At 47.7% G+C, this 22,607-nt stretch overlaps 2 protein-coding genes across 8 annotated transcripts in view; both read left to right on the top strand.

Annotated features, from left to right (window-relative positions):
* LOC128563321 (minichromosome maintenance domain-containing protein 2-like) overlaps window positions 1-22,607 on the top strand; it is a 250,134-nt gene that overhangs the window by 65,259 nt on the left and 162,268 nt on the right. The gene's annotated exons all lie outside the window — the stretch shown is intronic.
* The window catches only part of LOC128563567 (uncharacterized), a 191,521-nt gene that overhangs the window by 50,599 nt on the left and 118,315 nt on the right, over window positions 1-22,607 (top strand). The window contains exons 4-5 of one of the 7 annotated variants that reach the window (XR_008373822.1): window positions 5,750-5,824; window positions 8,256-9,950. The exons of 5 other annotated variants lie outside the window; for them this stretch is intronic. The gene's annotated coding sequence lies outside the window, so the exon portion shown is untranslated. Of the gene's footprint in view, window positions 1-5,749; window positions 6,783-8,255; window positions 9,951-22,607 lie in introns of those variants that run through there. One more of the 7 variants, XR_008373821.1, reaches the window with a different exon arrangement.

Here is a 22,607-nt window from a genome sequence, read left to right as displayed (position 1 = left end):
ATTTTTTTCTTGTAGTTGTCATTATTGTTTAGCAGGCGGGGCTAGGTTCTAACCTGCCAGCCTTGGTTGTATGTAGCTAGCGCCCTACATGAACTTTTTTAGCCATTTTATATGAAATGAAAAAAGATCTGCTCCTCATTTCAATCTCCTATGCAATTGCTCCTGAATAGTAGTTCCAAACTGTAGCAAGAGATCATTGATCAATCTGGCTTTTCATCTAAAGCACACTTCATAAGAGTATATGTTTTATACCTTTTCGTGAAGGGCTCTATTCAAAATGTAAATCTTAGGACCTTTCAGGAATGTTTAATCAGCTTGTCATCTGAGGATCTTTTAACGCTAACAACATCTGAATTTGGATTGCTTAAATTTACCTTTTATTTTCCCTTCTACTTTTCTCTCATGTTGCAATAAAGGAGAATAGCCAGATTAGTGTACTTTCCCTGAAAGTCTTTCTTACGATTTGGTTTGTTGGTGAGAATGAAATATTAATTCACTCAGGTTCACTTAATAATTACGTTAGCAACATCACTGTTTCCACCATTTCTTAGGTTTCATTTCTCATTGCTGTCTCCTTATAGAGTTCATCAGTGGGTTTCCAAGTAACTGGTGAAGGAACAAAGGCAGTTTCATAGGCGTGTGAAGTTATGGGAGGTATTTACACAGACCTTTCTCTCCTCGGGAACACATGGTAAACATAAACCAGCTGAGGCAAGAGATAATTACATTAATAATTTGTGATCATTATCAAATCACAATAATGTATAATCAAATCATTATACTCTAAAAACTTCTGTGATTATTATATGTTCACATACATTTTGCCGTATAAATTACACACATTCTACTAAGTCAGATATGCCCTGGGAGGTGGTTGCTGATGGAGAGGGAGGATGAGATTGTTACTTTTGCAGTGACTTTCTCAGGATCACACAGATCTTGGTTTAAGCTTGGGACCAGCTCTTTCTTGGAGCAGGGCTCTATGTCTGTGTGGGCAGTCACACTGCCCTTTAACTATTTTGACTTGATCTCCCAAAGACCAACCCATAATGATAGCAATAGGATAACCCCCAGGCATTTCTCATCAGGGAAACGGATGGTACCTCCTTGTAGAAGCTTCACTCTCTCTCCCATCCTGGGGCTGTTTATTTATTTTGGAGGGAATATTTGGGTAGACTATTTTAATAGTTTGCCAGTACAGACTGTCTCAATTTTAGTTCAAACTACATTGCTAGAAATGAGAGAGACAGAAATTAGTTTTGTCAAAATGTTTATAAAAAGGAAAAATAAGCGTAGGTGAGCCCAGCTTGAGTTTTGTCCATTCAGAGGCATTTCCAGAGTGCTTCCTACCTGCCAGGCACTGTGTTAGGACCCGGAGGGCCAAAGACACAGAAGATGCTCTGCCCTCAAAGGGCTCAGAGTCTTGGGTGGGGAAAAGACAAGATTACAAATTCAGTGTGCTAAGTCCCAGGTCCGAGCTGTAGCTAGTACGTGCTGTCAATATTGAGAAAAGAGAAAGGGGTCTTTCCAGGGTGGGGCGGCCAGGGAACACTTTTGACAGAAATGACAACAAAGCTGAGACTCCAAGGACAGGTAAGGGGATGGCCAAGCAAAGAGCAGGAAGAATGGACATTTCAAGAAGAAGGAGCAGAATCGGGATGGGGGACCAGGTCCAGGGAGGAGCATGTCGTTCCCTTAGGCTGAAGAGTAGGGCCAGAAGTAAGAGACAGGTGACAAAAGATGAACTTGGGGAACAAAACAGAGGCTGTCTCCAGGTCCCAGACCATGTGTGAGAGTTCTCGCTGTACCCTGAATGCACTGATAGGGCAGCGGGCTGCAAGCACCTTGGATTTATCTCCATCTCTCCAACTCCTTATTCCTTCCTACCTCAGAGCTCCTGCACAGGTTAACCCCTCTGCTGAAGAGCTTCCCTCTCCTCTTCCTGGCTGGCTCCTTGAGATCTTCGGATATCGGGTCTTAAGTGGACCTTCCCTGACTGTCCTTTACGAAGCTTTTGCTATGCTACCTGTTTTATTCTTGCCATTTATACCATTGATAATTTAAAAAATAATTTATTTGTCTTACCTGGTTTCAGTTGTCTCTACTTGTAAACTGTAAGCAGTGCTGGTAGAGACTGTGTCTCAAGCCCCTAGCATGATGTCTGGCGTATAGTAGGTGTTTGGTAAATATTTGTTGAATAAACGAATGAATCTTCAGATTTGCCGATTAGATAGCTCCAGCTGAAGAGTGGAGAGTAGATTGGAAAGGAAGCCAAGACTGATGATAGAGACATAGGTAGGAGGTATTTCCATCAAGTTGGGGTTGAATGGGAAGACCCTGAGCCCTGCCTGTTGGAGGGAGGTGGAGACACACGTGGAGTCCAGGGCCACAGAGTCAGCAGGGAGTAGCTGGATGTGGGTCATTGTAAGAGGAGGAGTTCAGGGTGACACTAACACATGGAAAACTGGACGAATGGTGGATGGTTCGTTGACATAGGGAATTCAAAAGAGTAAGTACAGGTTGGGGGAGGGAAGAAAATGAGTTCAGCTTTGGATATGTTGAGTGTGAGAATACCGTGGGCTATCTGCATAGAATGTCCAACAGATATTTAGATTTATGGGTTTGGAATTCAGAAGAAAGTTGTTGGCAAAACATAAAAGAATTTGAGAGACATTAGCCTGTAGACTCATCCATCTCCTTATTCTGCTTTGTTTCAGGCCTTAAGGATACCGTGGTGAGCAAAGCAAGCATTCTAGTTCTCATATAAATATTACAGTCTAGACTGGTAGCTGATGACGTAGATAAATAGCTTAGGAAATACGCGCGGGCGCGCATACACCGAGTGGCGGGCACAGACCCTGGGAACACCAACATTTAAGAGGGGGACAGCAGAAAGGGGGCAGCCAGGAGAGGGTGAATACAGAGGTCCTTCCCCTTGCCAAGTCCCTGTACCAAATTCAACTGAGTCTTCAAAATATAGGGTGTCCCCAAGTTTGCCATTAATAGGAAAAATTAACAAACTCATACATGTGTATTTTATATTATTTTATATTTTTAATATTTTTGTATTTACATATTGACGCATAGAGAAGTGTTTTGTAAAGATTTTGTAATGAGTATTTTATAAATAAAGACACGTTTAGCTTTATTCCGCCTTTTCCTGTGTGTGCGCGTATGTGTAGCAGTAGGATTAAAGCGCGTGTGTGTCCTGCCTTCACTGAACAGAAATTCAGGTCAGTTCATCCTCAAAATAAGGAATTTCAAAGATTGGAACTGAAACAAGTGTCAGCTCGCAAGTGAAGTTATAAAGACAGAGAGGGCGCGAGCTGGAGAGCCACCCAGATTTTCCTCCTCGGCTGGATTTCCTTGTTACTGTTCTGAGCGTTTCAAGTCACCCTTAACGTACGTTGTGTTTGGATTTCCTTTGTTATGATCTGTGGGATAAATGTGATGTTTACTGTGTCCCAATAAGAAAAAAAATGTCACGGTTTGTTTTGCCAAGACCTCATTAGCGAATTTTTATTTTATTTATTAATTTTTTTACTTTTCAGTTTTCTTAATCCAAGAAATAGCACCTTAGGCACTTACAAAAACCAAGTAAATGCCTGGGTGTGGGTGGTGAAATTTTTTTCGTTTTTGAAAGGTGAAATTTTTCTTTTCTTTCTTTCTAATTTCAGGTTACTATGAGGGTACATACAGTTAGGTTACACTATTTGTGTTTATAAGGTAAAGTACGAGTTGAAGTTGCGTCCTTTACCCAGGAAGTATGCGGTATACCCTTACCTTGTGCCCTTACGATGGGAACTCACTGAGCCCCATCCCCTTCTTGAATTTAATTGAGTTTTTCTCTCCTGTAGCCTGTAGTGTTAATTTACTGGTTTGGACTTAATAATCAAGTATATGCGATGCTTGATTTTTCATTGCTGTGTTTCTTAACTCCCTCCTAATTTGGAGAATGTCCTGCAGTTCCTTCCAGGTTATAAAAGGTGCACAATCTTCCCTTCTTTTTGTGGCTGAATAGTATTCCACAGTGTACATGTGCCACAGTTTATTAGTCCATTCACGGGTCGTCGGGCACTTGGGTTGTTCTGACGTCTTTGGGATTGTGAATTGTTCTGTTGCATTCAAGTGCAAATGTCTTTATGGTAAAATGACTTTTTTCTTTTCAGTGGATATGTAGTCATGGGTTTGCAGTATCCAATGGAAGATCTACTTTTATAAATAATGAAATTTATTAAGTATATTTAAGTTGAAAATTTTACATTTTATTTCAAAAAGCAGTTGACAATAATTCTGCATTTCAAAACTTAGAACTGTTTCATCTAAAATACTATAGATTGTATTTCATATAAACGTCAACTGAAAAAATTTCTTTTAAATCTCAGTAAAAATCTTTCTTATGAAAAAAATCCAGTGTAAACAAAAGAAGGCAAATAATTTGTAGGTCTATTTATAGTCCCCCAAACATGGTAATGTTTTACATGGGTTTATGTACATGACATTTAATAGATATTCTGTACCTCAGCGAAACTTACTTCCCCTTAATAGTATATCAAAACTAGCTTTCAGCAAAAACATATATTTTATTTATAGATTGTAATATGTGTATTAAGATTGGCCTACTTTCTTATATTGTATTTCTTAAAGGTTTTTTTTTTATGACAAAGAATAGTTATTTCAAAAATCCCTTCAGCCAACAACTTCCTCTCCCCTAAAATTTTAAAGCCAGCAAAGATTAAGCTGACATGAGGTAGGTCTCTCAACTAGAATCTGCCTCTGTGGAACTCACAGAATCAGAAAGTTTTTAGAGGCAGAGAGGGAAACTACATACCATAGAGTATGAATTTCCAGCCATTTGTCAAGTTTTAGGTTTCTAAGTATATCATAAAATTAAATGAGTGTTTGGTAATAGATGTAATATCAAATATCTTAAGGAAAATTAGTTATATCTAGCTGAAATGAAGCATAGAGTTCAAAAATTAAAGAATTTTTGAACCACTGATTAATTTATCCTTCTTCAAAAAAAATTAACCAATAATAAAAAACTTTTGTATGTATAAAAAAAAGCTCGATTTTTATTTGTGCTCAAGAGAATTTTTTTCATGTTTTATGGGTTTGGGGCTTGCTTTTCTCTATTCCAGCTTTTTAAAAATTGACCCTGTGGTGCCTTTAGAAATGAAGGGAACATCTTTAAATCTTTTCTTTTTTGCACTTTTTGGCTGGGGCTGGGTTTGAACCTGCCACCTCCAGTATAAGGGGCAGGCACCCTATTCCTTTGAGCCACAGGTGCCGCTCTATCTTTAAATCTTATTTGAGTTAAATAAATGGATAACTAATCCAGATCAGATTTTTTTTAAAGAATAATATTTAAAAACTATTATGGAATTTAGCTCTTCTGGCTGATTCTTGGGTATGCTGTTTTCATCCAAAGGTTAAGGTCTCAGAGGTCACCCAAGGTAACCATTTATTTTTAATTGTCTTTTGTTTCAGCTTTCCTGTTGGATTTTTTTTAACCTTTTCAAAAATCAGCTAATAGGTGTTGTCATAGCTTTCCACAACCTCCAGATTCTAACCAGAAAACTCTCTCCATAGCTAAATGACTGTGTCCTCCTACGTAAGCCCGGAGCGGAGCACAGAGTGAGATGAGGAGTCACACTTTTTAATCATAACGAAACTAATATTTAGAGTTCTGTTGTCAAATGTTCTTCTATGTATGACACTTTGTTTTCTTTTGTTTTTGTTTCCCCAGGACATTTGGGCTTCCAGGACAGTTTTGTCACATCAGGTGTTTTCAGTGTGACTGAGCTAGTGAGAGTGTCACAGAGTAAGTATAATTCTGCTGTCATTTGCTACAGATCTGCCTTGGGTTTGTGCTTACTTTCTGCCTTGTACTCCTCGAGACATAAAAAGCTTTCAGGATCCCCTTTTTGTTTGTTTATTGGGAGAATTTTGACTCACGGTTTGGCTGCCAAAAATTTAAATCAGGAAAGGTTAAATATTATTTTAATGTGAGGCGTAAGGGAAGGACCAAAATCCTGATTCCAGGATCCAGTTTTCCCTAATATATAGTGTGAACTGGGTTAAAAAAAAATCTGAGGCTTTCCTGACTTCTAAGAAATTCTGCCTTTTAAAAGAATTTGTTTTTAACCTTTAAATGATGCTAATGGCCTCAGTGTGAGTGACATAGCACAGGATGATCATTACCAGCTTGTCGATAATCACCAACAACAGCGAACAAAGGGTACCTGTCACCACCCTGTTTGCTGATCAAAGATCCATTGATTGTGCCTTTGCTGTGACACAGGACAGCAGCCCAAGGACAAGGTGTGTGATTTGCACCCTCCCTCTAACACACACACACACACACACACACACACAACTTCCCTAACATCTTCTTATTTTTATTTAAAATCATACCTACAATGACAATGATATTCTAGGTCCCAATAAAAAGAAGGAAAAATAAATACCAAATATGAAAATTTTATTTTTTATCCTTCTGCTTACTTCAGAATACCCACTTGTAGGTAAAGTGTATGTTGTTAAATTTAATTTCAGGCAACATCAAGCCCTTTATAGAATGAGGCAGAGTAAGAATAAATAATCCCATTTCAAGTTCATAGACCCCGTTCACTGTGTCACAGGCCTACAGGATGGATAAGTAAGGCAGGCCCTCTCATGACAAGATGCCAGGTCAAGGGAGGCAAGGCCGCCTGATTTCACAGGCCTGGATTCTGTCTCTTCCTATTTTAGTTTTCTTATTTTCTTATTTAGAAATTACCTCCAATTTTACAGATGAGTTAGATGATTGAGAACTGTTTATTTATCCAAAGTCAAGTAGTGGGTAAATGATTAAGCTAAGTCTCTGTAATGCTAGAATCTATACTCTTAAACTAGCCCAAAAAAATTCAAAGAAATCTGGCAGCACCCATAGCTCAGTGGGTAGGGTACCGGTCAGCCACATATACCAAGGCTAGAGGATTTGAATCCAGCCGGGACCAGCTAGAATCAACAATGACAAATGCAACAACAAAAAATAGCAGGGCGTGGCAGGCACCTGTAAACCCAGCTACTTGGGCGGCTGAGGCAAGAGAATCGCCTAAGCCCAAGAGTTTGAGGTTGCTGTGAGCCGTGTACCTCCACAGCATTCTACCAAGGGTGACATAGTGAGACTCTGTCTCAAAAAAAAAATAAATAAATAAATAAATAAATTCAAAGAAATGCATAATATGAGCTTAGACAGGGAAAAGAGTGGGAAGAGTATGGTGGGTGTTAGAATTCTAGGGCTCACGGAGGCCCAACTGCATGCCGAGCAGCTTAGCACCCCAAGGAGTGAGCATTAGGAGCAGCAGGTTGTGAAGCTGTTGCCATCTGACTGAAGTGGGCTTGAAGGGCCATTGGGCCAGTGGAGCCTAGTGGCTTTGGAGGTGCGCTGCACACTGCCTAGTGCACAGCTGGTTAGCCAGTTATTTGCCATAGACAAGAACAATGCGTGCATATATCTGTTGTTACTTTTTAAGACTTTTGAAAATGATAAGTATCCTACTATTTGTAACCGTATTAATCCTTGTCATATAGAGAGTATATATTAAAGTATTCCTGTCAATAGTAGCCTCGCAGGGAAATGCATTCATTGAACCCCTATGGGCATCTAAATGTAGCCTTAAAACAGTTGCAAACCAAAGCGGGGATAGTCCAGGGACATGCGAAAACGAGCTGTCCTTGACCCCTACCCTACTAGTATGCATCTGTAAGGGTGAAAAGGAAACCCTTTAATGCCCAGGATGGAGCTAGAGCAGGTTCCCCTGGGTGTGTGGTGCATGGGTCATCCTCCACGTCCCAGCCTGGGGTTGCAGGGAAGGCCCAGGCCGAGCATCTCATCCTTCTCCCACCTCCTGAGTTTTCCTTTAAGGCCTCGGTCCCGTCAGTCCCAAGCTTGATTAGTCTTCCATTCGGTCTAAGACAGCATGGTCACCAGGTGAATTCCAAACCTGCCTTCCCGACTGTCAGAGGGGGTGGCTGGATGGGGTGGAATTTGCAGAGGGACCTACATTGGCCTCCTGTCCTGGTCTAGGGGGCTGCTCGAATGCTTTTTGATCCTGCGCACTGCTGTGTAATCGCTCTGGGACTCACTCACTCAGGGCCTGCTGCTGACAGAAAGTGTTTGGCACGAGTGGGTCCAAGCTGTGTCAGCTAAACCATGGCTTCAGGCCAAGCTGGTCGACTGTAATCCAGAGACCCTTTCTTTCTTGCAGATCTTTAGGTTTGTCAGGGTGCATTTCACAAGATTGCCGTGGCTGCTGGGATAGGGATACCCCAGCTCAGATCCCCTCACCCGCAGCCCTTTCTGAAGTACTTGATCCTCAAGACACATGACGGAGTTGACATCCTTGACCATTCCGTCCAGTCCCGCCCTCTTCCTCGTATCCCTGTGTTGGAAGAACTAAGCTTCCATTTCAGAGCTGCCGTGGCACTTTCTACAGATGGGGGAGTGGGGTACATTCTGTATCCTTGAAGTAAAAATAACCTAATGGTCATATAGGTTGATTAAACATGCACACCCTGTTAGGAGTCTGATATAATCCTAATATGAAAAATCATAGAAGCTAGCATTCCTCAAGCTTATACTGTGTACCGGGCACTGTGCTGGGCACTTTGGAAATGTCATCTCATTCAGTCCTCCCCAGTTGGTGTCAGTGTCCCTTTCTACAGGGGAAGGGGTGCCATGATGCTCCAGGAGGGTAAGCAGCCTGCTCTTTTCCCTTTGCTGCGCTCAGCTAGCTGCACACGCACCTTTGTCCTGACCTCCCCACAAGTGCCTTATAGAGCCAAACAGGATACAAGATGTGTGCTTTTATTGAGTAATAGTTCTTGTTGATTTGATAAATTTATAACGTACTACTTTGAGCACTAAAAAACGGTTTACACTATCTTCTTGTAAACCAAAGCAAATAAAACAATTTTTTTCCTGGATTGGTTTCCAGGTATGATTTTGTTTTAAATTACTAGATTTTTTTCCAACTAGAATTTAGGTTTATAGTTGTAGGCTAACTCAAAGTAAAGATGTCCCTTCTACCTCTGTCCCCCCAGAACAGTTTCCCGTACTGTTGACATCTTTTGTGAGGGTGGCACATTTTTACAGATTCATGAGCCGATGTTGAGGCATACTCTACCCAGGGTGACAGCTTGAGGCTCTGTCTCAAAAAAAATGAACATAAAAGTGGAGGGTAAAGGACCTAGCCAAGGTCCTAGTGAAGCCTAGGAAATAGGGTTGCTTTTAGAGTATAACCCATATGCTTTAGCTTTTATTTTACATTAGTTGGGTCACACTAGGATAGGTGGTTAACACGATTATTATCGAGAAATATCACGAAGTGCGTCCTTCCTGCATAACGGTGCTCTCCTATCTGAGGATATGAAGACGTATCTAAACTAAAGTACATGGATTTGACTTACAAGCAATTTATTTTAGTACTAATAAAATAATTCTCATTTCTAATTCTGGGAGTCTTGTCCATTGTTTGCTTTCTTTGGGGAACCATTTCACTTCCAGCCCATTGGCTCTTTGTATCTGAAATAACAATATGATTGTGATATTTCTCTCTTTGGCTAACCTTATGTGTGCATTCCTCTAGATATTCAAATTCATACAATTGCAATATTCCATAAAACAAAATAATTTCAAATTTCTTGTGTCCTGAGGTCTCTGTCACAGATTTCCTTACAGTGCGTTAGTTGAATCATCGATGAGATAAGATTAGAGATCATTGATAGCCACTATTGTCAGAAATATTTACAAGAAGGAACCTTTACAACAACCTTACAATTGGCACTTATGAAAACAGAGGGGTGAGAAAATGGCCATTACAAATGACTTTTTAAAAAACAGAGGAAAGGAGCAAGTGAAATATTTTCTAAAAAACCTTATATGCAATGACGCTTCTAAAAAGTTATGTGTGTGTTGAATGTTGTCTTAGGAACTCTTTGTCTTCCATTCCTGCTGATTCCTGTGAGGGATGTTGTATAATTCACTGAATAAAAAACAAAACAAAACTGATGTTACTGTAGTGGGTTTGAAATGCTCAATGCACCACAGTATACAACCTTAAAGTTAAGCTCCCTTTTCACAGCAACCACTGTATAGCTCCTCAAGCGTCTTTGGACCCAACTGCATGTACACACTGAGGCCCCCTGGTCTTTGATGCACCGTTTAGAAGTTTTGTTGGTTACATAGGCACAAACTTGTGGGGGTTTTTCCTTCATTTGAAAACTCAGCGATAATTTTGCTGCAAGAGGTGAGCGGCAGTGCCCCCTAGGAAAGCACTAGTGGGATTCCGATTATTTCACAAGGTAAAGCAGGGGTGGTACCTGTAGCCACGAGGTCAACTAAACTGAAAGATTGCATAGGCTTTGACATGGCCATAAGTTCTGGGGTAGCCGCTAAGCTGTGCTAGGGAAGAGGTGGCAAGTGAAAAGAATGCTTGGGGTGGTGCACTGAGGATGGCACACGTCTGTAGGTTTTCTTGTTTTTTAGACAGTCTCACATGGTTGCCCCAGGCTACAGTGCTGTGGTGTCAGAGCTCACAGCAACCCCTAACTCCTGGGCTTCAATGATCTGATCCCCTTGCCTCAGCCTCCCCAATAGCTGTGACTACAGGTACCTACCATTTGCCCATCTAATTTTTCTATTTTCCATAGAGACAAGGTCTCCATCTTGCTCAGACCGGTCTCCACCTCCCCAGCTCAGGCAATCCACCCACCTCAGCCTCCCAGCATGCTAGGATGACAACCATGAGCTATTGTGCCCAGCCAAATCTTTGTCTCACCTGAAGCCTCTCACTTTTTTATTTTTATTTCTTTCTTTATTTATTTCTTGCAGTTTTTAGCCAGGCCCTGGTTTGAAGCTGCCATACCATTATGTGGGGCCAGCACCCTACTCCTTGAGCCAAAAAAGCCTCTCCCGTTTTTAAAGAATCTATTCTTAAGCCTCTCTGAGCTGAAAAATAGGACTCATATTTTTAAAACAACATTACTACTTAACAACCACAAATTTTAAATGAGAACTGCTTGTATGACTGTATGTAATTATAAGGGTGACACAATGTGCCAACCGCATTATAAAGCACTTTACAAATACAAACCCTTTTAATGCCCACAGCAATTTTATTAACACAATCTTCATTTCATAGTGAAGGCAAAGGAGCCATTGCTTAAATAATATTCCCGAAGACTCACAAAGAGTAAGTCACAGAGCTGGGAGAGAATCCGGAGAGTCTGGTGCTAGAATCCCGCCTTACCATTACCTTCCATTACACATTTCAGAAAAAACTAGAAGGAAGAAACAGAACAAACCACGGGAGTCTGTACTCTCCTCCAACACTACCACGAGCAAGGAGACTAAAACCTTCTTTAGAGAATCTAAATTTTTTTTTATCAAAAGTGATGTTTCTCCAACACACATTCCCTCAAATTGTGGTGAGGAGGAATTAAAATCATTAGTACTCTAAAGTCAAATGATAACAGAAGATGCTTCAAGCACATGGAGGAGCTAGTGAGAAACACCAGGTAGTGTAAGTTTAGGGTAGTGCTGCTGCTAGCAAACTAATCAATAGGAGTAGAAAAGAAATTACTACTAGTCTAATCCAGACCATCTGAGCCACGATAGTGTAGGATGGTCCTCGGGTCCAGAAAATGTGGCTTGGGCAGCACCAATTAAGCTGTTATTGATGGTCATCTCGTCCAAGTCTATTGTTCTATGACAACTGAACTCTAAAAAACACATCTGTTCTGGCATTTTCATAACCCTTCAGGCCGTCTGCGTCTCCAGAGTGGAGTCGGCAGGACAAACTCTACCACCATAGAGAAACCTACGTGCACCCCTTTTGCCAGCCACCCTTTTCAGCTGGACCAACCTCTCCTCTTCCTCCCCCTGCTCAGCCAGCATGAGTGGAGAATGAGGATGAAGACCTTTGTGGTGAAACACATCCACCTTTAGTAGTAAAGATCAAGTTGTGTTTTGTCCGGTGTTGGTATCAGGGTGAAACTGGTGGCACGAAGTCAGTTTGGAAGTGTGCTAAATCCATGCCACGAAGTGTAGAAGGACAAAAAGAATTAGGAAGCCTTTTGAAAGCAGATACGAGACAATCCTCCAGATGTCATTCATGAGGTGGTCTTTGCAGAAACTCTATACAGGAGAGATGGAGCTCCACACAGCTCCCTTGAGTTCACATAGATAAGCGACAGCCTCAGATCATGAAGAGTTTCATGTCTGTGGCATCCATGCGTTCACAGAGCACACTCTCAAAATGATACAGACTAGCCACGACAGCTATAGAGAAAAATCATGAAGAAAACTGATAACAATATGGAACATGCATTTATTTAAGTGAAAGCCAGGGATGAGGAGCAAGGAATAAGGGATATAGATGACAGGAAAAGGGAGTGTCAGGGCGGAGTAAATGAACAGGATTCCAGGGGGGTGTAAGGGAGTGGCAGGGGAGAGTAAATAAAAGTAGCTCAAAGGTGGACACAGTCCCAGGACAGGTCTCCTCGGCCTTGATGTTGTTTTGGCCTATTGAAATGGTGGCTCCAGCTCCCAGGAGAAGTTGTGGCTGCAGGACAGAGAGGCAGCTATGAGGCCACCAGGAACAAAATTCAGGTCCCCCGCCCAGGGTCTGCCTGGCAGGCTTGGACACCCGGCGCTCAGCAGTCACCATGCCCCAGGGACTGTTGGTGACCAGGGAACCACGGCCACAGGCTCTTTGCAGCTGGCCACCAGACAGAGTCCTGAGCAGGGATGCACAAAGGTCCCCCTACCCTCCGCCAACGTTTGCAGGCACTCACATATTGTACTGGTCCAGTGGCTTCATGGTTTGGAACCAGGACTGAAAGTCTCTGTCCGGTTGAAAACAGAAATTATTGGCAGTCACCTGCAGCAACTGCAGCTGCTGGATGATCTTGAAGGCCTGGAGCCAGAGAGAAGGATGGATGCTGACTGGGCCGGGGGGAAGATTCTGAAGGGGCCATGCTGGGGAGGGCAAGGGGCCGATCTCTGGCGCCTTTCTCTGGAGTGGTTCCCTTCTCCCCTCCCATCCTCTGAAGGCCCAGTCTGTCCTCAGAGTTGGATGTCAACTGCCTTTCTCCAGGAGTTGGTTTTCATTCCCATCCTGCACGTTTCATGGGGTGGACTGCCCCTTCCCTGACGTCAAACCCTCCCAGGAAATCTACGATGTGGAGGATGCAGCCAGGGAATGTCCTCCCAGGGCAGTCTCTGACTTCCACATGTTGTGCTTCCCCAGAGAGAGGCCCCCAGTTGCCCACCTTCCCCTTTTTGTTATGGTGAGCACATTTCCGTGCAAGGCACAGCCAATGCCCGGGAGAGAGGCCCCCCAGCCATGACTCCCCCCTCCTTGGGCTCCCTTGCTGCGTGTCATCCAGGCTCAGTGGCCAGGGGACCTGCGCACAAGGCACTTGCACCCACATCCCGCTGTGGGTTGTGATGAAGGGAGCGTGCGGGCTGATGCTCAGGGGCCCTGTGACCCAACACTTCCTCATGACAAGTAGGGGCACACAAAATCTCCTTGCACACAAAGAGAGTTTGGAGCCACATGGGAGCTGCCTGAGTGTGGAGGGGCCAATTTCAACTCCTCCCGTGGGCAGCACCTGAGGGAGAGGCTGAGTCCAGCTCAGCCAGACACTTGGGCAGCTCAGCAGTCAGGCAGCTCTGCAGCTTCTGCCTTGGGAGCAGGGACTGGAGGCTGACGTCGGGCCTGATACCCCAGCTCACAGGGCTGCCTGGGAGCAGTTTTGCTGAGTGCTGAGTTCTCAGGGCTCCATCCAGGAATGTCTCCCCCCAGCCTTAGGATTCTGGTCCCCAGTGTGCCAGCCCTAGGCTCACTCACAGCCACATTATTCTGCGTCCACTTCTGCAGCAGAGTTAGGTCATCGACAAAGATTCCAAGAAAGGGAATGACGCCCTGTGTCATTGGGGTGGGAGTGGTGATGAGCACCCACCTGCAAGTGGCCTTCCCCGTTCTGTTGTCCGGAATCTCACACCCCACCCCGGTCTCCTAGACCTCTCCTCAAGATCTCTGACTTGGAGCAGCCAGACTCCTTCAGCTTCCTCCTTCCATTCTATCCCTCTCCTCCCCCAGCTGCACCCATGGTCACCTACAGCCTGGGATGTTCACAGGTCACAATGCCTTGTGGTCCCAGACCCCACCCTTCCTGTAGGGCATGCTGAGCCCAGCTCTTCCAGGCCTTTGTCCTGGGCCCTCTGCTGAGGGCATTTCAGGCACCAGCTACAGGAAGGAGGGCCTAGTAGGAGGCCCTTGCTCTCCTGATGGGGAGACTCCAGCTGGGGGGGAGGCCCTGCCCTCCGTCCCAGTGGCCCTCCCCACCCACACCAAAGGAGGCTCACCTTCCGTTTCTGCTGCCTCATCTGGGCTCTCTGAGGGTTTTTTTCCCGGCGGGCCAGTTGGAGATCCCCAGCTGCCAGGGTCAGGACAAGGTCAGTGAGACTATCTTACCCTCACTCAGCTACTCCCAGGACCCTGACCTCGCACTGTGGACACCTGGCCACAGTCAGCTGGTGAGGTTCTACAGTCACTCAGTGAGCTCTGGTTCTAGACCCAGCCCTGTGTCCTACACCCACTTGCTGTGTTACTGGGGCATGCAGCTCAGCCCCTCGTTTGTCTGGAGACCCTGCCCCAGCTGCCCGCACCACACACCAACAATAGAGGCCCGGCTTTCTGGAGAATTTCTGGCTGGTTTCGGGAAAGAAAGAAGCCACCCCCACCACCACCACAACATTTCCCCATCGCCTGGTGGAAGCTACATAACCGGAGGGACCAATGCAATGGATATTAGCCAGAGCCCTGCTAATTATCCAGCTCGTCCCTGATGAACAGCCAGGAAAGCCCCTTCTCTCTTCTGAACAGGACTGGCGACTGGTACTTTTCAGGTAAACGTTGAGTTAGAAAATTAACCAAAAATCACCCGGCCCGGTACCCTTTCCAAATTCCCCTCTCCCTGCCCTCTAAACATTTGCCCCCAGCCCCAGCCCCCCTGTACCTTTATCAGCTTCTCCCGGGTCATCCTGTCATCGCGTGCGCACAGTTCTTTATACGCTCTCGCGCTTTCCCTTTGCAGAGGGGAAAGAAAGTCGGATAAATCAGGGAGTAGCGGGGAGGAGGGCGAGTTCACATTCCTTGAACTGGGAATGAAAAGGATCCAAACCAGCAGGATTTGTGTTTCCTCTGGGCTCCTGATTCCCAGAGGCTCCACAGGACTGGAGCGGGCGCTGACCTGCTGTTCATCTGGCCCAGCCCAATGTCAACTGGGCAGCTCACTTTCTCAGTTTAGATGTGCGCTAGACATGGGAATATCTCCAATGTGGCAAAGGCCCGTGCCCCACGGTGAAGAAAACTTGGTGCTGAGTTAGACGTTCGGTGCTAACACCCAGTGGACTGAGAGACCCTGGCAGGCCACCCATTCCTGCCTCCGGAGGTGCTGGGCTCCCCTCCCCTCCCAGTGCAGTGAGGGAGCATGGCAGACCCGGGAGAGGTGCTGGTGCAGCTCAGGAGACACACGCCCACCCACCTGGATACTGCTCTCCAGGTCTCCTGGAGACTATGGATGGGCGCAGCCTTCAGGGCTGTGACTATGCCATGCAAAGATGAGTAGTTGCTCAACTTATGACACTCCTGGGGAGGGAAGAGGATGCACCGTGAGGTGGGGAGTTGGAGCCCCACTGCCCGAGCTGTGCCCCCTGTGCTGACCTTTCCTCTGTGGGGAGGCAGAGGCCCAGGGAGGCACAGGAGAGCAGTCTGGGCCCCAGTGAGTTTCACACTCTGGGAGGACAATTACAGTTCAACCCAACGTCGGTGTCCAGGCGCAAAGGGCGCACCAACACTGGGCATGGAAGTCAAGGTCAGTGTGCCCCGGACAGGAACGGGGCTGGGGGCTGTTGAGGGGCTTGGACTCTGTTCAGCAAATTTGACATCGGACAGAGGAGAGAACGAGTGTCCTAGGGCCTCCCATGCTTTACCGAGGCCACCTGGATCCAGAGCCCCAGCACCCTGGCCCTGTCTCAGGCCCTCCCACAGCTTACCCTGGCCACCTGTATCCAAAGCTCCAGCACCCTGGCCCTGTCCTGGGCCTTCATGGTGCGGGTCTCCAAGCACGTGCTTATCACAAAATACACCACAGTATCGAAGTGAATCAAGGCAGCGACGACTGTGGGTGCCACCAGAGCTATGTCCATCCCGTCCAGCTCAATCAAAAAGGTGTCCAGGCACTCCCACGGCAGCAGCTTCTTAAATTGCTCCTGGGGAGGAAGAAAGATCCACATGGGCACCGCCCAGGGCAGCTCTGAGTCTAAAGTCACCCCTTGACTCAGGCAGGTGACCAGATTCTCAGCTTTGGCATTGGCTCTCCCAGAGTAGTCGGAGCCCGGGGTTTCATTCCCCTTTCACGGAGGGCGCGAAACGCATAGAGCCGGGCAAGGAGAGAACAGCACGTGGTGTTTCCCCCAGGCCGGCCTCCAGGAGCCCACACTCCGCAAGGTGCTCAGCCCGGCCCTTCCTGAGGCCACCTGTGTGCCAGGCCTTCTTTCTGTTGAGACGCACGTGGCCCGTGGCAGCCACCTCCAGGGTCTCAGTGCGGGTGTCTGGTCTGAAATGGAGTCTGTGCCAGATGTGTAGTAATTGCTGAGGCTGGTGAGGCCTCCCGGGCGGGGGGCTTAGCAGCCGGGGCGGCATGCTAAGTGGGCCACCCCTGCATCTAGTGGGCCAGGCCCCCACCCTGTACTCTGTCCCCTCCCATGGGATGTGCCCAGCAGATGTGTGTAGCTGCCACAGACACAGGGACCGTAAATACAGAAAGAAACTCAAACAGCTGGCCTGGCTCATAAGCCGTGCAGCAGGGTGGGACCAGATCGCTGGCCTCTGGTCAGGGAAGGGGTTTGAGCAGCTGCTCACCGCATCCAGCAGCGTGAGCTGCTCAGCCACTTGTTTCCCTGTGTACGCCAGGATGCTAGACGGCCCCGCCCTGTGCAGCATTTGTTCAGGCACAGTCCTGGGCTGGCTGAGGCCTACGATTGCCTTTGGTTGTGCCTTGCCAGTTTTCACTGGCTTTCCAGATGGCTCTGTCCAGGGTGCTGCCCTTGAGCCTGGCCCTGGAGCTGGCTCCATATACATTGGGAGATCCAGGGATGCAGGCACCCCTGGCTCCAGAGCAGGCCTCTGCTCGCCCAGATCCGCCGGCGCTGGTGCTGGTTCTATGGCCAGCACTGGGATTGCCTGTTGTTCTGGAGATTGAGCAGGAGATGGAAAAGGAGATAAAGTCAGCCGCATCTGTCACTCCCTACTGGGTTATCCAAACACACCATTACCTCCCCATGACAAAGAGAATTTCAGCCCCAAACGCTACCTTTCTGAAGCTGGTAAACTGCTGCCATCCCACCCTCTGGGTTTGTGCCAATGGGCCTGAATTGGTACAGCCAAGCAAGCGCGATGGTGGCTTGATGCCCCAGGTATGATGTGGACACGGTGACCTGTATGTCAGCCACCTCAAACCTGAGCCTTGGAATGCTCACATTCTTGTCGCAGAACACAGGGCATCCATCTGGCCAGGAGATGTAGATGGAAGAGGTGCTTCTGGGGATGACAAGTGGAACCTGAGTCAGAGGCCTGGCTTTTCCTCTGACACCCTTCCCAGGACAGTCCTGTGTATTTATGTGTCCCTGGGCCTACTCCTCCAGTCTAGAGGACAGGCTGAACTTCCCTGGCTGTCTCTGCTGCCCTGGCAGGGACAGAACTGGTCATGGATCAGGATTGGACACACTATTGTGGGCCTCACCCTCCCCCTGCCATTGTCACTGCAGATCAACCGCAAGGACCTCTGCACCCCTGAGCCCTCAGGGCTGTGACTGGAGGCCGGAGGGTCAGCAGGGTGCTCATCATCACACCAGTGTGGGCTCCTGCTGCTGTGGTCGGGGAGGGGGTGTGGGCTGGAGGAGACAGGAAGAGCTGGGAAGGTACTTGTGCTGAGGATGGGCCCCTCAGGGGCAGCTCTGAGCCACGCTTCTCCTCTCTGCAGGGACCTGCCACCCCCCCACAGCTCTAACCGACTCATGTCTTCCTTGAAATCCCCTGACCTTAGCCCTCTCATGAGCATCCTCAAGTGGCTGAGACCCAGGTTCTGTTTTGTTTCCCCAGCCACAGTCCCACAGAGCCCCATACTCTGAGTAGAAAAGGAGTTCTTTCCTTGGACCACAAGCATGCCTTTTGAGTTACTCATGGGGTTCGTGATGGAAAAATCCCAGAATCTGGGATCTTTCTCTGTGCATAGAAGATGCTGGGTGGTCCTCAAGGAGGAGGACGTTACCTCCTCGTGTCTGCTCTGACTTCCTGACTCCCTGCACAGAACTGCAGCCCGAAGACTGTCATCTTCTTTGTTCATTAAATTAAGTTTCTAGAACATGCCTGCACAACCAGCTGGTTACTGAATGACTCCGACAGAACCTTGGCAGATATCTAAGTGGTTCTCGGGACTCTTTCCCCACCCCAGGAAACCCCTGTTCTCTCAAGGACAGGGACAAGGTGGAAGGAAACTCAAAGCTCTGCGAGTGGGACCAGGTTTGCTCTCTCTGTGCTTTTCCCACAAAGGGACACAGACGTATGGGCTACTGAGGTGTGAGGCAGAGGGCGCCTTCTGTGAGGAGACTGATGGTAAATGTGAACAGCCACAGCAGCCCCTGAAGCCTCTCCACAGAGCCAGGAGCGAGGGACCCAGCTGCCACCTCTTATTCTATTGATTTTCCTCCAAAACCTCATAAATGTAATCCTCTGACCACTCCACTTTTCAGAGGAGTGAAGCGAGGCTCAGGGGAACTGAATGACACCCACAGACCTAGTTGGCAGGTGGGGGCAGCACTGTGCCTTGGCCACTCACCTCCTGACCAGTTTCTCTAGGAACCGTGCCATGGTGTGGATGTCGTGGTAGGAGCCCTGGGAGGTCATGGAGCAGATGTTTTGTGCCGAAAGGACTGGCACCAGGGAGCTCACCAGCATGTCCCAGGTGGCTGGCCGGGAGGTCCTCACTTGCAGCTCCGTAAAGCAGACGGCCGACTCATTTCCATACTAGCGGGGACAAAGAGGGACACACAGTCAGTGATCCTGACCCTCCAGAGAATGGGGTCTGATGCTCAATGCAGGAAGCTCCAGCCCTTCAGAGACTTGTGCCTTTAGAAGTCATGGGTGTCCCTAATTCTACACTTAGGACGTAAAATGTGATGAGCACGAAGAGCTGCATGAAACCCCTGATACCCTGGAGGCTGCTTCAGGGGGCTTGTTAGGCAGAAAAAGAATGCCCCTGCTCAGACACCCTGTATGAAGATCCCAGTGCCCGTGAGTCCCCAAATGACCCTCACTGTGCAAATGAGAAAATTCAGGCTCTGGGATGTCACCTGGCTGTCACCCGCACATGGGTCAGAGCTGTGGCCCTCCCAGGGAAGGCTGCATGAATTTTCCCCTAAGCTTGCAGCAGCTCAGCCCGCTCTCACTCAGGGAGAGGGTCTTGACCCAGCCTGTTTCCCCCCTCTCTGTGGAGACCATGCACAGGGCCATGCGTCCTAGAACAGGATTCTCCACTGAGAACCGCGCAAGTGTCTGTCTTTGTTACTTTAAAAGAAGTCTTGAGAGACAGCCTGAGCAACTCTCGGCTTGGCATAGGGGTAAATGCAGTGAGACCCCAGGGTGGAAGAAAGCTTGTTACAAGTCCACAGGGCTGAGGAGGTGACTCAGCGGGGAGAAATCTCAAATAGGTATGCAGAAATGTATAGGGAAGACTGAAATATGACTCCCAGGTGTCAGTTGCAAAACTGGAAATGGAAGCAATGATGTGATTGCATTTCCTACCAAACCTACATTGGAAAACACTTCAAACAATATTAAAACCAGGGAGGCTGGCTGCAGAGCAGCAGCGACATTCAGAGACCACTGCTAACCAGTCCGTGCCCCAGGAAGTCTGGAGCTTATACTTAACAGTTGCCAAGTACAAGGGGGAGCCCACCCCCTGGGAGCCCACCTGAGCACATGTCATGGGCCGAAATTCATAACTTCATGTCTGATGTCCCCAGAATATGACGGCATTAGGACAAAAGGTCCTTCTAGTTACATGTCCCTAATAACATATCACTGGTGTCCTTCTAAGAAGAGGTGCTAAGGACACAGACAGGCATGACAGAGGACCTCTCTGTGAATGCGGAGATGAAACGTGGCCACAGAAGCCAAGGAGAGAGGCCTCTGAGAGACCTCCCCAGCCGGCAGCGTCACGTGGGACTTCCAGCCTCCAGAAATGAGAGGAAGTCAATTTCTATTGAAGGAGCCCTTCGGCCTTAGGGTTAAGTTCTGCCAGCTCCCCGAACTGTCCCAGCCAATTGGGACACAGCAGTTTCCCTGCAGCATGGGTGACTGAGAAATAGGATTGTGTCCAGTCAGGCTCCGCGGGCATTGAAAGGCTGGGCAGCAGTGGGAAATGGCCTCCCTGAGGGAAAATGGCCAAGACCGGAGGGCAGAGCACCTGCCTGGTGGGGCTACAAGGATCTGTTCCCGAGATGTCACTTTGCAGACAAGAGCAGGCAGCAGCATTGTCTCCTTCTGTGTGTGACACCTCCCATTTTGTTTAGACCCCCTGGTTTAGTGTTGGCTGTTAGCGTTGGAGAGGCCTGGCTGGGAAGGGAACTGCCTGCCTATTCCGGGAGACCCCCTGGGCCATATTAAAGCTGTGAGAGCAGCAACCACATGGGGAACTATCCCTGGACTAGCGTAAAGTGAAAACTACAGGAAGCATTTTCTCTGACATCCCCACAACTACGTGAGTAGTGAACGTGCCTCTTACCAAGTTGCCACTGGGGAGACACAAGGCCGGAATATTTAGGGAGTGGACTGTGGGTCACTCAAGGGCTAAAACAGCCAAGGACAGAGCCCGGGGCATCCCTCTTTGGGTCTGTGGAGACCCCTTTGCGCCCATTCTCACCCCAGGCTGGCGCTGGCCACGGTCAGGGGCCTGCTGCATCAGTTCTTTATCCAAAGAGAGAGCCGCGGACTCCTCCAGCGGCTCCTCCTGGATTACCTCCAGGGAGCTCTGGAAAGAGAGGCCCCAACGTCGGGCCGAGAGCCTTCGATGGCAGCCAGGTGCTCTCCTCAGGGAAACCACCAATCGAGACTCATCTCTATTCTAGCATGGACAAAGAGAGACACACAGTCAGTGACCCTGACCCTCCAGAGAATGGGCTCTGATCCTCAATGCAGGAAGCTCCAGCCCTCCAGAGACTCGTGCCCTTAGAAGTCAGGGGTGTCCACGATTCTACGCTTTTCACCTACAACGTGATGGGCACAAAGAGCTGCATGACACCACTGACACCTTCCAGGCTGCCTCAGGGAGGTTGTTAGGCAGAACAACAATGCCCTGCTCACACACCATGGATGAGGAGCACTGTGCAGTGAGTCCCCAAATGGCCCTCCCTGTGCAAATGAGAAAACTCAGGCTCTGGGATGTCACCTGGCTGTCACCAGCATCTGGGACATGGCTGCGGCCCTCTCAGGGAGGCCTCCATGATTTTCCCTCTAAGCTCACAGAGACTCAGCCTGCTCTCACTTGGGGCGAGTGTCTTGGGCCAGCCTGTTTTCCCCCTCTCTGTAGAGACCATTCCTGGGACCAGACGTCCCAGGAGAAAGCTCTCTACTGAGAACAATGTCAGAGTCTGTCTTTGTTACATTGAACGGATTCCTGAGAAATAGCCTCAGCAACACTGGGCCTGGCATAGGGGCAAATGCTATGAGACCCCAGATTGGAAGAAAGCTTGTTACAGGGCCACAGGGCTGAGCAAGTGACTCAGGGGAGAGAAATCCCAAATAGGTATGAAGACACTGAAATGTGGCTCTCAGGTGTCAATCACAAAACTGGAAATGACAGCAATGATGTGATTGCATTTCCCACCAACCTACATTGAAAAACACTTAAAACAACATTAACACCAGGGAGGCTGGCTACAGAGCAGTGTGACATTCAAAGACCACTGCTAACCTGTCCGTGCCACAGCAAGTCTGGAAGTTATACTGATCGCAGCCAATACAACTCTCTAGTGTAAACTGTTGGCAAGCACCCCCTTCCTGGGAGCCCACCTGAGCACATGTCATGGGCGGAATTCAGACCCTCATGTCTGATGCCCTCAGAATGTGACTGCATTAGGACAAAAGGTCCTTGTAGTTACATGTCCCTGATAACATATGACTGGTGTCCTTATAAGAGGAGGTGCTAAGAACACAGACAGGTTTGACAGAGGACCTCTCTGTGAATGCAGAGATGAAACGTGGCCACAGAAGCCGAGGAGAGAGGCCTCTGAGAGACCTCCCTAGCCGGCAGCGTCACGTGGGACTTCCAGCATCCAGTACTGAGAGGAAGTCAATTTCTATTGAAGGAGCCCTTCGGCCTTGGGGCTAAGTTCAGCCAGCTCCCCGAACTGTCCCAGCCACTTGGTACACAGCAGACTTTACAATGTCTGAGCTGTTTATAATTGAAAGGATGTCTTCCATTTCCCCAAA

This window comes from Nycticebus coucang, chromosome 13 (assembly GCF_027406575.1).
Source record: "Nycticebus coucang isolate mNycCou1 chromosome 13, mNycCou1.pri, whole genome shotgun sequence".
NCBI classification, from domain to species: domain Eukaryota; kingdom Metazoa; phylum Chordata; class Mammalia; order Primates; family Lorisidae; genus Nycticebus; species Nycticebus coucang.
This window is presented reverse-complemented; position numbering and strand designations above follow the sequence as displayed.